We start from the raw sequence: 11,210 nt of genomic DNA, 5'->3' as shown, positions 1-11,210 counted from the left end.
TTGAATGTGTTTTGTTTGAGACAGGGTGGAGAGAGAGGCTGAAAAGCCAGCCTGGTCTCAGACTAGGCGTAACATTGTAAACATACATCCAGGACACTCAAATTAGTATGATATGTTACATTTGGCATGGTTACATAAGGCAAATATGATAGGAGGGTGGTTGGTCGGGGTGGATAGGGAGTAGAGGTCGAACGATAATGATTTTTAAACGCCGATACTGATTATTGGAGGTCCCCCCCCAAAAAGTCGATACCGATTAAATCGGACGATTTTTATTTATTTATTTGTAATAATGACAATTACAACAATACTGAATGAACACTTATTTTAACTTAATATAATACATAAATAAAATCAATTTAGCCTCAAATACATAATGAAACATGTTCAATTTGGTTTAAATAATGCAAAAACAAAGTGTTGGAGAAGAAAGTAAAAGTGCAATATGTGCCATGCAAGAAAGCTAATGTTTAAGTGCCTTGCTCAGAACATGGGAACATATGAAAGCTGGTGGTTCCTTTTAACATGAGTCTTCAATATTCCCAGGTAAGAAGTCTTAGGTTGTAGTTATTATAGGAATTATAGGACTATTTCTCTCTATACAATTTGTATTTCATATACCTTTGACTATTGGATGTTCTTATAGGCACTTTAGTATTGCCAGTGTAACAGTATAGCTTCCGTCCCTCTCCTCGCTCCTACCTGGGCTCGAACCAGGAACACATCAACAACAGCCACCCTCGAAGCAGCGTTACCCATGTAGAGCAAGGGAAACAACTACTCCAAGTCTCAGAGCGAGTGACGTTTGAAGCGCTAATAGTGCTCACCCGGCTAACTAGCTAGCCATTTCACATCGGTTACACCAGCATAATCTTGGGAGTTGACAGGCTTGAAGTCATAAACAGCGCAATGCATTGCGAAGGGCTGTTTGAATGAATGCTTACGAGCCTGCTGCTGCCTACCATCGCTCAGTCAGACTGCTCTATCAAATCATAGACTTAATTATAACATAATAACACACAGAAATACGAGCCTTTGGTCATTAATATGGTCGAATCCGGAAACTATCATCTCGAAAACAACACTTTTTTTTCCTGTCAGTGAAATACGAAACCGTTCCGTATTTTATCTAACGGGTGGCATCCCTACGCCTAAATATTCCTGTTACATTGCACAACCTTCAATGTTATGTCATAATTACGTAAAATTCTGGCAAATTAGTTCGCAACGAGCCAGGCGGCCCAAACTGTTGCATATACCCTGACTGCATGCAATGAATGCAAAATGACACAATTTCACCTGGTTAATATTGCCTGCTAACCTGGATTTCTTTTAGCTAAATATGCAGGTTTAAAATTATATACTTCTTTGTATTGATTTTAAGAAAGGCATTAATGTTTATGGTTAGGTACAGTCGTGCAACGATTGTGCTTTTATCACAAATGCGCTTTTGTTAAATCATCCCCCGTTTGGCGAAGTCGGCTGTCTTTGTTAGGAAGAAATAGTCTTCACAGTTCGCAACGAGCCAGGCGGCCCAAACTGCTGCATATACCCTGACTCTGTTTGCAAGAGAAGTGACACATTTTCCCTAATTAAAAGAAATGAATGTTAGCAGGCAATATTAACTAAATATGCAGGTTTAAAAATATATACTTGTTTATTGATTTTAAGAAAGGCATTGATGTTTATGTTTGGAGCAACGTGTACCTAAGCGATTATATGCAACGCAGGACAGGCTAGATAAACTAGTAATATCATCAACCATGTGTAGTTAACTAGTGATTATGATTGATTGATTGTTTTTTATAAGATAAGTTTAATGCTAGCTAGCAACTTACCTTGGCTTCTTACTGCATTCGCGTAACAGGCAGGCTCCTCGTGGAGTGCAATGTAAAGCAGGTGGTTAGAGCGTTGGACTAGTTAACCGTAAGGTTGCAAGATTGAATCCCCGAGCTGACAAGGTAAAAATCTGTCGTTCTGCCCCTGAACAAGGCAGTTAACCCACCGTTCCTAGGCCGTCATTGAAAATAAGAATGTGTTCTTAACTAACTTGCCTAGTTAAATAAAAAGGTCTAAAATATATATATATAAAAAATAAAAAAAATGTAAAAAAGAAATCGACATCCAAAAATACCGATTTCCGATTGTTATGAAAACTTGAAATCGTCCCTAATTAAATCGGCCATTCCGATTAATCGGTCGACCTCTACTACTGACTCTGAAAAACACCAAAAGAAAGATGCCCAGGGTCCCTGCTCATCTGCGTGAACGTGCCTTAGGCATGCTGCAAGGAGGCATGAGGACTGCAGATGTGGCCAGGGCAATAAATTGCAATGTCCGTACTGTGAGACGCCTAAGACAGCGCTACAGGGAGACAGAATGGACAGCTGATCGTCATCCCAGTGGCAGATCACGTGTAACAACACCTGCACAGGATCGGTACATCCGAACATCATACCTCTGGAGCGGGATCAATTTGGAGGTGGAGGGTCTGTCATGGTCTGGGGCAGTGTGTCACAGCATCATCGGACTGAGCTTGTTGTCATTGCAGGCAATCTCAACGCTGTGTGTTACAGGGAAGACATCCTCCTCCCTCACGTGGTACCCTTCCTGCAGGCTCATCCTGACATGACACTCCAGCATGACAATGCCACCAGCCATACTGCTCGTTCTGTAGGTGATTTCCTGCAAGACAGGAATGTCAGTGTTCTGCCATGGCCAGCGAAGAGCCCGGATCTCAATCCCATTGAGCACGTCTGGGACCTGTTGGATTGGAGGGTGAGGGCTAGGGCCATTCCCCCCAGAAATGTCCGGGAACTTCCAGGTGCCTTGGTGGAAGAGTGGAGTAACATCTCACAGCAAGACCTGGCAAATCTGGTGCAGTCCATGAGGAGGAGATGCACTGCAGTACTTAATGCCGCTGGTGGCAACACCAGATACTTATTGTTACTTTTGTTACCCTTTGTTCAGGGACACATTATTCAATTTCTGTTAGTCACATGTCTGTGGAACTTGATCAGTTTATGTCTCAGTTGTTGAATCTTGTTAAGTTCATACAAATATTTACACGTTAAGTTTGCTGAAAATAAACGCAGTTGACAGTGAGCGGGCGTTTCTTTTTTTCACATATTAGATGGGTGATGCAATATTTACACACAATTAAAGTGACTAAGATACCGTAGAATAGTATAGAATACAGTTTATACATATGAGATGAGTAATGCTAGATACGGAGACAATATTTAAGTTGCTAGTGATCCATTTCTAAAAGTGGCCAGTGATTCCTAATCTATGTCTATAGGCAGCCGCCTCGGATGTGCTAGTGATGGCTGTTTAGCAGTCTGATGGCCTTGAGATAGAAGCTATTTTCCAGTCTCTCGGTCCCAGCTTTGATGGACCTGTACTGACCTCGCCTTCAGGATGATAGCGGGGTAAACAGGCAGTGGCTCAGGTGGTTGTCACGCTCCTCTTCGTCCGAAGATATGGAGAAATCGCTGTCGGAAAAAGTGGACCAATACGCAGCGGGCTGCGTGCTCATCATATTTTATTTAAATGTGAACACCATGAAAAAACAAGAATCAATAGACCGACAGGAACAGTTTAGCAGGCTAACATAAAGCAGTGCTAAATCAACAACCCACAAACCCCAGGTGAAAAACACACTCCTAATATATGACTCCCAATCAGGAACAACGATAACCAGCTGTTCCTGATCGGGAGCCACACAGACCAACAAAGAAACAGACATACTAGAAAAACCATACAACACAAACCCTTCTGCCACGTCCTGACCAAAATACTAATACAATTCTCCCTCTGCTGGTCAGGACGTGACAGTACCCCCTCCCTAAAGGTGCAAACCCCGGATGCACCTTAAAAGAACACACAAAAATCCCCCAATACCACAACAACAACAAAAAACAAATACCCCCTAAACAAAAAGGGAGGGAAGGGAGGGTGGCTGCCGTCAAGGACGGCACTTGTGCTACAGCCCCCCGCCCCAACCCACCTACACTGGAGGAGGCTCTGGTTCTGGCCTCCTGTACTCCCGACTGACGACATAGTCTCTTGGTTCTGGACCGTAGGCAGACTCCCTCAGTTCTGGGTTGTAGGCAGACTCATTTGGTTCAACGCTGTAGGCAGACTCACACAGTTCATAGTTAATTTCAATCTCACCTGGTTCCGGGTCGCAGGTAGACTCACCCGGTTCCGGACAGTGGGCCGTCTCCCCCGGTTCCGGACACTCTGGACGAGGCACTGTTGCCGGACACTCTGGACGAGGCACTGTTGCCGGACACTCTGGACGAGGCACTGTTGCCGGACACTCTGGACGAGGCACTGTTGCCGGACACTCTAGGCTGGGCTGACGCACTGGACGCCTGATGCGTGGGGCTGGTAGAGGAGGTACCAGGCTGGATACACGCACCCCAGGACTAGTGCGAGGAGCGGGAACAGGCTGAATAGGACTAGGCTGACTCATGGGAAGCTTGATCCGTGGTGCTGGTACTGGTCGTGCCAGACTGGAGGTACTCACTTCTGGGTTAGCACGAGAGGCGGGTACCGGAAAGACTGGGCCATGGAGGCGCACAGGTGGCCTAGATCGCACCTCCTGCACAACCCGTCCTGGCTGGATGGAACTAGCAGCCCTGTACGAGCGGGGTGCAGGTACAGGGCAAACTGGGCTGTGCAGGGGCTTGATGGTTACCGTGCATAGAGCGGGCGCAGGGTAGCCTGGTCCTAGGAGGCGTACCGGCGACCAGACGCGCTGCGCAGGCATCCTCCTACCAGGCTGGATGCCCACTCTAGGACGACAATTGCGATGGGCTGGAATAGCTCGCACCGGACTGTGCGAGCGTATGGGCGAGATCGTGCGCACTTCTTCAAACTTAGGCGCCCTCCACTCCATACGTTTCTTCCTATAAGCACGGGTAGCTGGCTTAGGACTCACCCTTGGCCCAGCCAAACTACCCGTGTGCCCCCCCCCCAAAACATTTCTTGGGGTTGCCTCTCCTGCTTTATTGGCGCGTATATGGCTTCATACCTTCGCCGCTCTGCCTTGGCTGCTTTAATCTCCTCCGGTGGGAGACGGTAATCCCCAGCCTGATGCCAAGGTCCAGCCCCGTCCAGAATCTGTTCCCATGTCCATTTCTCTCGATAGTCCTTATAATCCACCTGCTCCTTTCTCCGCTGCTTGGTCTTTGTTTGGTGGGTTGTTCTGTCACGATCCTCTTCGTCCGAAGATATGGAGAAATCGCTGTCGGAAAAAGTGGACCAATACGCAGCGGGTTGCGTGCTCATCATATTTTATTTAAATGTGAACACCACGAAAAAAACAAGAAACAATAGACCGCCAGGAACAGTTTAGCAGGCTAACATAAAGCAGTGCTAAATCAACAACCCACAAATCCCAGGTGAAAAACACACTCCTAATATATGACTCCCAATCAGGAACAACGATAACCAGCTGTTCCTGATCGGGAGCCACACAGACCAACAAAGAAAGAGACATACTAGAAAAACCATACAACACAAACCCTTCTGCCACGTCCTGACCAAAATACTAATACAATACTCCCTCTGCTGGTCAGGACGTGACAGTGGTTGATGTTTTTGATTATCTTTTTGGTCTTCCTATGGCATCGGGTGCTGTAGGTGCCCAGGAGGGTGCGAAGTTTGTCCCCAGTAATGTGTTCTGCAGACAGCACCGCCCTCTGGAGAGCTTTGCTGTTGTGGGCGGTGCAGTTGCCGTACCAGGCGGTGATACAGCCCGACAGGATGCTCTCAATTGTGCATCTGTAAAAGTTTGAGGGTTTTAGGTGTTAAGCCAAATTTCTTCAGCCTCCTGAGGTTGAAAAGGCGCTGTTGCGCTGTCTTCACCACGCTGTCTGTGTGAGTGGACCATTTCAGTTTGTCAGTGATGTGTACGCAGAGGAACTTGAAGCTTTCCACCTTCTCCACTGCGGTCCCATCAATGTGGATAGGGGGTGCTCCCTCTGCTGTTTCCACAATCATCTCCTTAGTTTCTTGGCTCCACACTCCCAGAGCCCTCACCTCCTCCCTGTATGTTGTCTCATCATTGTTGGTAGTCAAGCCTACTACTGTTGTGTCGTCTGCAAACTCGATGATTGAGTTGGAGGAGTGCTTGGTCACGCAGTCGTGGGTGAACAGGGAGTACAGGAGGGGGCTGAGCACGCACCCTTGTAGGGCCCCAGTGTTGAGGATTGGCGAAGAGGTGTTGTTAACTACCATCACAACCCGGGGGAAACCCGTCAGGAAGTCCAGGACCCAGTTGCACAGGGCGGGGATCAGACCCAGGTCCTCGAGCTTGATGATGAGCTTGGAGCGTACTATGGTGGTGAATGCTGAGCTATAGTCAATGAAAAGCATTCTTATATAGGTATGCCTCTTGTCCAGATGGGACAGGGCAGTGTGCAGAATGGTGGCGATTGCATCGTCTGTGGATCTATTGGGATGGTAAGCAAATTGAAGTGTGTCAAGGGTGGCAGGTAAGGTGGAGGTGATATGATCCTTGACTAGTCTCTCAACGCATGTAATAATGACAGAGCTAAGTGCTACGGGGCAATAGTCATTTTGTTCAATTACCTTTGCTTTCTTAGGTACAGGGACAATGGTGGCCATCTTGAAGCATGTGGGGACAACAGACTGGGATAGGAAGAGATTGAATATATCTGTAGACACACCAGCCAGCTGGTCTGCGCATGCTCTGAGGACGCGTCTTGGGATACCATCTGGGCCGGCAGTCTTGCAAGGATTAACACGCGTCAACGTCTTAATCACGTCTGCTTAACTATTTATCGGTACATGGAATTGTATTTGGGTTTTCTAATCTTTACAGGAAAATGCCACGGGCACTATCTGATGTATGGAGACATTTCACTGCAGCTGATGTAGAATAAAAAGCTGTGTACATTTGCAAATACTGTGCCAAATCATATGTGAAGAATGCAACAAAGATGCAGAATTATCTGGCCAAGTGCATAAAGTTCCCTCAGCGCTTACAACAAGCAATCTCTGACTCCGTCCCTCTCCTCGCTCCTACCTGGGCTCGAACCAGGAACACATCGACAACAGCCACCCTCGAAGCAGTGTTACCCATGCAGAGCAAGGGGAACAACTACTCCAAGTCTCAGAGCGAGTGACGTTTGAAACGCTATTAGCGTGCACCCGCTAACTAGCTAGCCATTTCACATCGGTTACACCAGCCTAATCTCGGGGGTTGATAGGCTTGAAGTCATAAACAGCGCAATGCATTGCGAAGAGCTGCTGGCAAAACGCACGAAAGTGCTATTTAAATGAATGCTTACGAGCGTGCTGGTGCCTACCACCGCTCAGTCAGACTGCTCTATTAAATCATAGACTTAATTATAATATAATAAACACACAGAAATACGAGCCTTTGGTCATTAATATGGTCGAATCCGGAAACTATCATCTCGAAAACAAAACTTTTTTTTCCTTTCAGTGAAATATGGAACCGGTCTGTATTTTATCTAACGGGTGGCATCCCTAAGTCTAAATATTCCTGTTACATTGCACAACCTTCAATGGTATGTCATAATTACGTAAAAGTCTGGCAAATTAGTTCGCAACGAGCCAGGCAATGAACGCAAGAGCAGTGACACAATTTCATGTTAGCAGGCAATATTAACTAAATATGCAGGTTTAAAAATATATACTTGTGTATTGATTTTAAAGAAAGGCATTGATGTTTATGGTTAGGTACATTGGTGCAACGACAGTGCTTTTTTCGCAAATGCGCTTGTTAAATCATCACCCGTTTGTCGAAGTAGGCTGTGATTCGATGAGAAATTAACAGGCACCGCATCGATTATATGCAACGCAGGACACGTTAGATAAACTAGTAATATCATCAACCATGTGTAGTTAACTAGTGATTATGTTAAGATTGATCGTTTTTTATAAGATAAGTTTAATGCTAGCTAGCAACTTACCTTGGCTTCTTGCTGCCCTCGCGTAACAGGTAGCCAGCCTGCCATGCAGGCTCCTCGTGGAGTGCAATGTAAGGCAGGTGGTTAGAGCGTTGGACTAGTAACCAGAAGGCTGCAAAAACGAATCCCCCCTGAACAAGGCAGTTAACCCCCGTTCCTAGGCCGTCATTGAAAATAAGAATGTGTTCTTAATCTGACTTGCCTAGTTAAATAAAGGTGTAATTAAATAAAAAAATATATAGGCAAATCGGTGGCCAAAAATACCAATTACCGATTGTTATGAAAATGTGAAATCGGCCCTAATTAATCGGCCATTCCGATTAATCGGTCGACCTCTAATGGACATTGAGGAGGTCCAGGGAGAAGGCATGTAAGCCCGAGGAAGACAACCAAAGCTTTAGTTTATAGACTATCATCTTACAGATGTATGTTGAAAACGTTTTTGGGAGTGAAATAATTTAATTACAGTTCAATTCGTAACTAAAACGTTTTTTTTTCTATTGGAAGGATTTAATAATTTGGAATTATGTCTACTTATGATAAGTTAAAATGTTTATGTTTCTGTCTCCATATGATATGGTAAATATATCCAATGCAAAAAATCTACATTTAAATGGTATTAATATTAATTTGCATACATTTCCGTTAATTCCCATATATTCCCACGGAAAGTTTCCAACTCTCAATATTCCCCAAAATGTGCAACCCTACTCTGGAATAAATGAAATTGACCTGGGGAGAGAAAACAAAGGATCCGCTTCCGGGAAGTCATAATGCTGGAAGTTCTTGTGAGGTACCGCCGCTCTTATATCCAATAGTTCTTCCCAGGTGTATGTAATGACACAAAACAATTTCTGAGCTAAATAGCGTTAAAAAAAAAATTGTACATAAACAAACAAAATAGTGGAGAGTTTTCGTAAGAACTAATCGGGATCCTGCCATCTCCGTCAACACATCCTCGGGACTTTTTTTGGGGCAACAATTATAACGTTTGCGTAGAAAATACACTGAACAAAAATATAAACGCAACGATTTTACTGAGTTACAGTTCATTTAAGGAAACCAATCAATATTTATGACACCTTGAGTCTGGACCAGCCCCCCTCCAAATACGGAAATTTCTATTAAAGAAAAATGAACCCGTCATACGAATACAAATGTTGTTGATTTTTTTTAAAAAACGGCCATTATATCTAACGGCCATTACATGTTGCAATGATTTTATTTGCGACACTTTGTCGAATAAACCTGGGCCAATAGAAACCTGCCTACTGTTGCCTTATGGAAGTGGTCCAACTGTATACACCGTTTTGCTGCAGTTATAGCGTGCTATAGTTAAACATGCAATAAGTCCAGTCAAACCGCCTACCCCCCATATTTAGCGAACTACAGCACTTGTTCACGAGGCTTCGCGTCACACTTGGTCCAGTACCTAACAACTTGTTTTTATGAAAACGTACCAAAACAAAAAACTGCTGCATTTACAACTCTGCATGACCACGATGCACTGATAAATCTCAGCTCGAGCAAAACAAGTTGATATGCTAACGTTAGCCACTGTGAACCAACGTCTTCTCTGACTATGCTAACAAGCTATACAACGTTAGCTAGCTAAATAACATCACTCCAAACTTTGTTTAGGACGATGCACGAGTGTCAATACAATAATTCGCATTCTGTATTCACATCTTTGAATTGATGTCTGTGTTTTTGACATGGCTGAGTAAATGTATAATATTTTCAAAAAAAATCTTATGACCACACTTACCCCCACGGTTTCGGATGGGATAGTTAGCTAGGTGCTATTGGCCTTCGATTAATTTAGCTAATGTATGTGACGCTTTTTCTGTCTATCACGTGGTCTCTGACGGTCAACAGAGAAGGTTGTTGATGGTTTTATCAAAGACAGTACAATATGAATATAGGCAGAAACTGCTTCTCCAATAGACGGGTTGTTTGTTAAGCAACAAAACCGAAGGGGGTTGGCCTAGATTGTTGACAACATGTAAACTACACTGACTGAGTGTACAAAGCATTAGGAACACCTTTTCCCACGACAGACTATCCAGGTGAAAGCTGTGATCCCTTATTTGTGTCACTTCAAATAATGTAGATGAAGGGTGAAAATAAGGATTTTAAAGCCTTGAGACATGGATTGTGTTTGTGTGCTATTCATAATATGAATGGGCAAGACAAAATATTTAAGTGCCTTTGAACGGGGTATGGTAGTAGGAGCTCAACAGTTTCCTGTGTGTATCAAGAATGGTTCACCACCCAAAGTACATCCAGCCAACTTGGGCCAGCAAATTGGAGTCAACATGGGCCAGCATCCCTGTGGAAGACTTGACACCTTACGAAAAAGCGCTATAGCATTCCCTTAAGATTCATATAAGAAACCGTATGTTTTGTATAATACCCTATAGTTAGCTTATAGTATGCTATGATATATTATTTTGCTATGAAAATACTATAGAATGATTCTAGGAGTCTCTATAGTGTGTATTTTTGACCTATAATAACTTCAAAATATCCAATAAGATTTCAATAGTGTAAATATTATGCAGTATCTCTATAGTATTCTTCTGAATTTAAATAGCGTTCCTGTATTCTTTTTTTTATAGTATTCCCCTGAAGTTATTGAAAGCATTCCTATAGGCTACTCCTGTCGGGTTTGTAATAGTATTCTAATTGAGGTGATGAAAATTATCCAAGAAAAACATTTCCTGCAAACAAAAACAGAAAGCCAACCAATATTTATTTTAGATTCCAACATGGGTATAGCCAGGTTACTTTTAAAGTAGTGTGAATTTTTGGGATGGATACTTTCAATACATTACATCCATTAAAAACATGTTGCATCTTAGTAAAAACAGACCAGTAATATATTAATGTTAATTTATTTTTTATTTAAAAAAAACATCTATTCCATTGAACATGTGGTTAACATGTACAATTCAATATATAAGCGATAGCCCTTGCATCACTGATGTATGTCCCTGATAAGTTTTCAATGTGTGATACTATTAGAATCACACAGATTCATTGACATACAACACACATTCTGTGATCTCCAACTAGTGCTCAAAACTAAATGCATGCATTTTAACTGGAAGGTTTACGTCCCTAACATATCCTCACACTGGACGGGCCTGAACTAAGGTATGTTGATGCTTTTCTTGGCCAGGTCACCATTGCAAATGAGAATCAGCTCTCATTATCAAATCAGCTCAATAACATCAA

At 43.4% G+C, this 11,210-nt stretch overlaps 1 protein-coding gene across 1 annotated transcript in view; it reads right to left on the bottom strand.

Annotated features, from left to right (window-relative positions):
• The window catches only part of LOC106609900 (GTP-binding nuclear protein Ran), a 14,168-nt gene extending 4,174 nt beyond the window's left edge, over positions 1-9,994 (bottom strand). Inside the window, exon 1 of the mRNA XM_014208948.2 lies at positions 9,739-9,994. The gene's annotated coding sequence lies outside the window, so the exon portion shown is untranslated. The remainder of the gene's footprint in view (positions 1-9,738) is intronic.
• Between the last annotated feature and the right edge of the window lie 1,216 nt (positions 9,995-11,210).

Source organism: Salmo salar, chromosome ssa08, assembly GCF_905237065.1.
Source record: "Salmo salar chromosome ssa08, Ssal_v3.1, whole genome shotgun sequence".
NCBI lineage: Eukaryota > Metazoa > Chordata > Actinopteri > Salmoniformes > Salmonidae > Salmo > Salmo salar.
The sequence above is the reverse complement of the archived record's forward strand: the minus strand, read 5'-3'. Positions and strand labels throughout refer to the sequence as shown.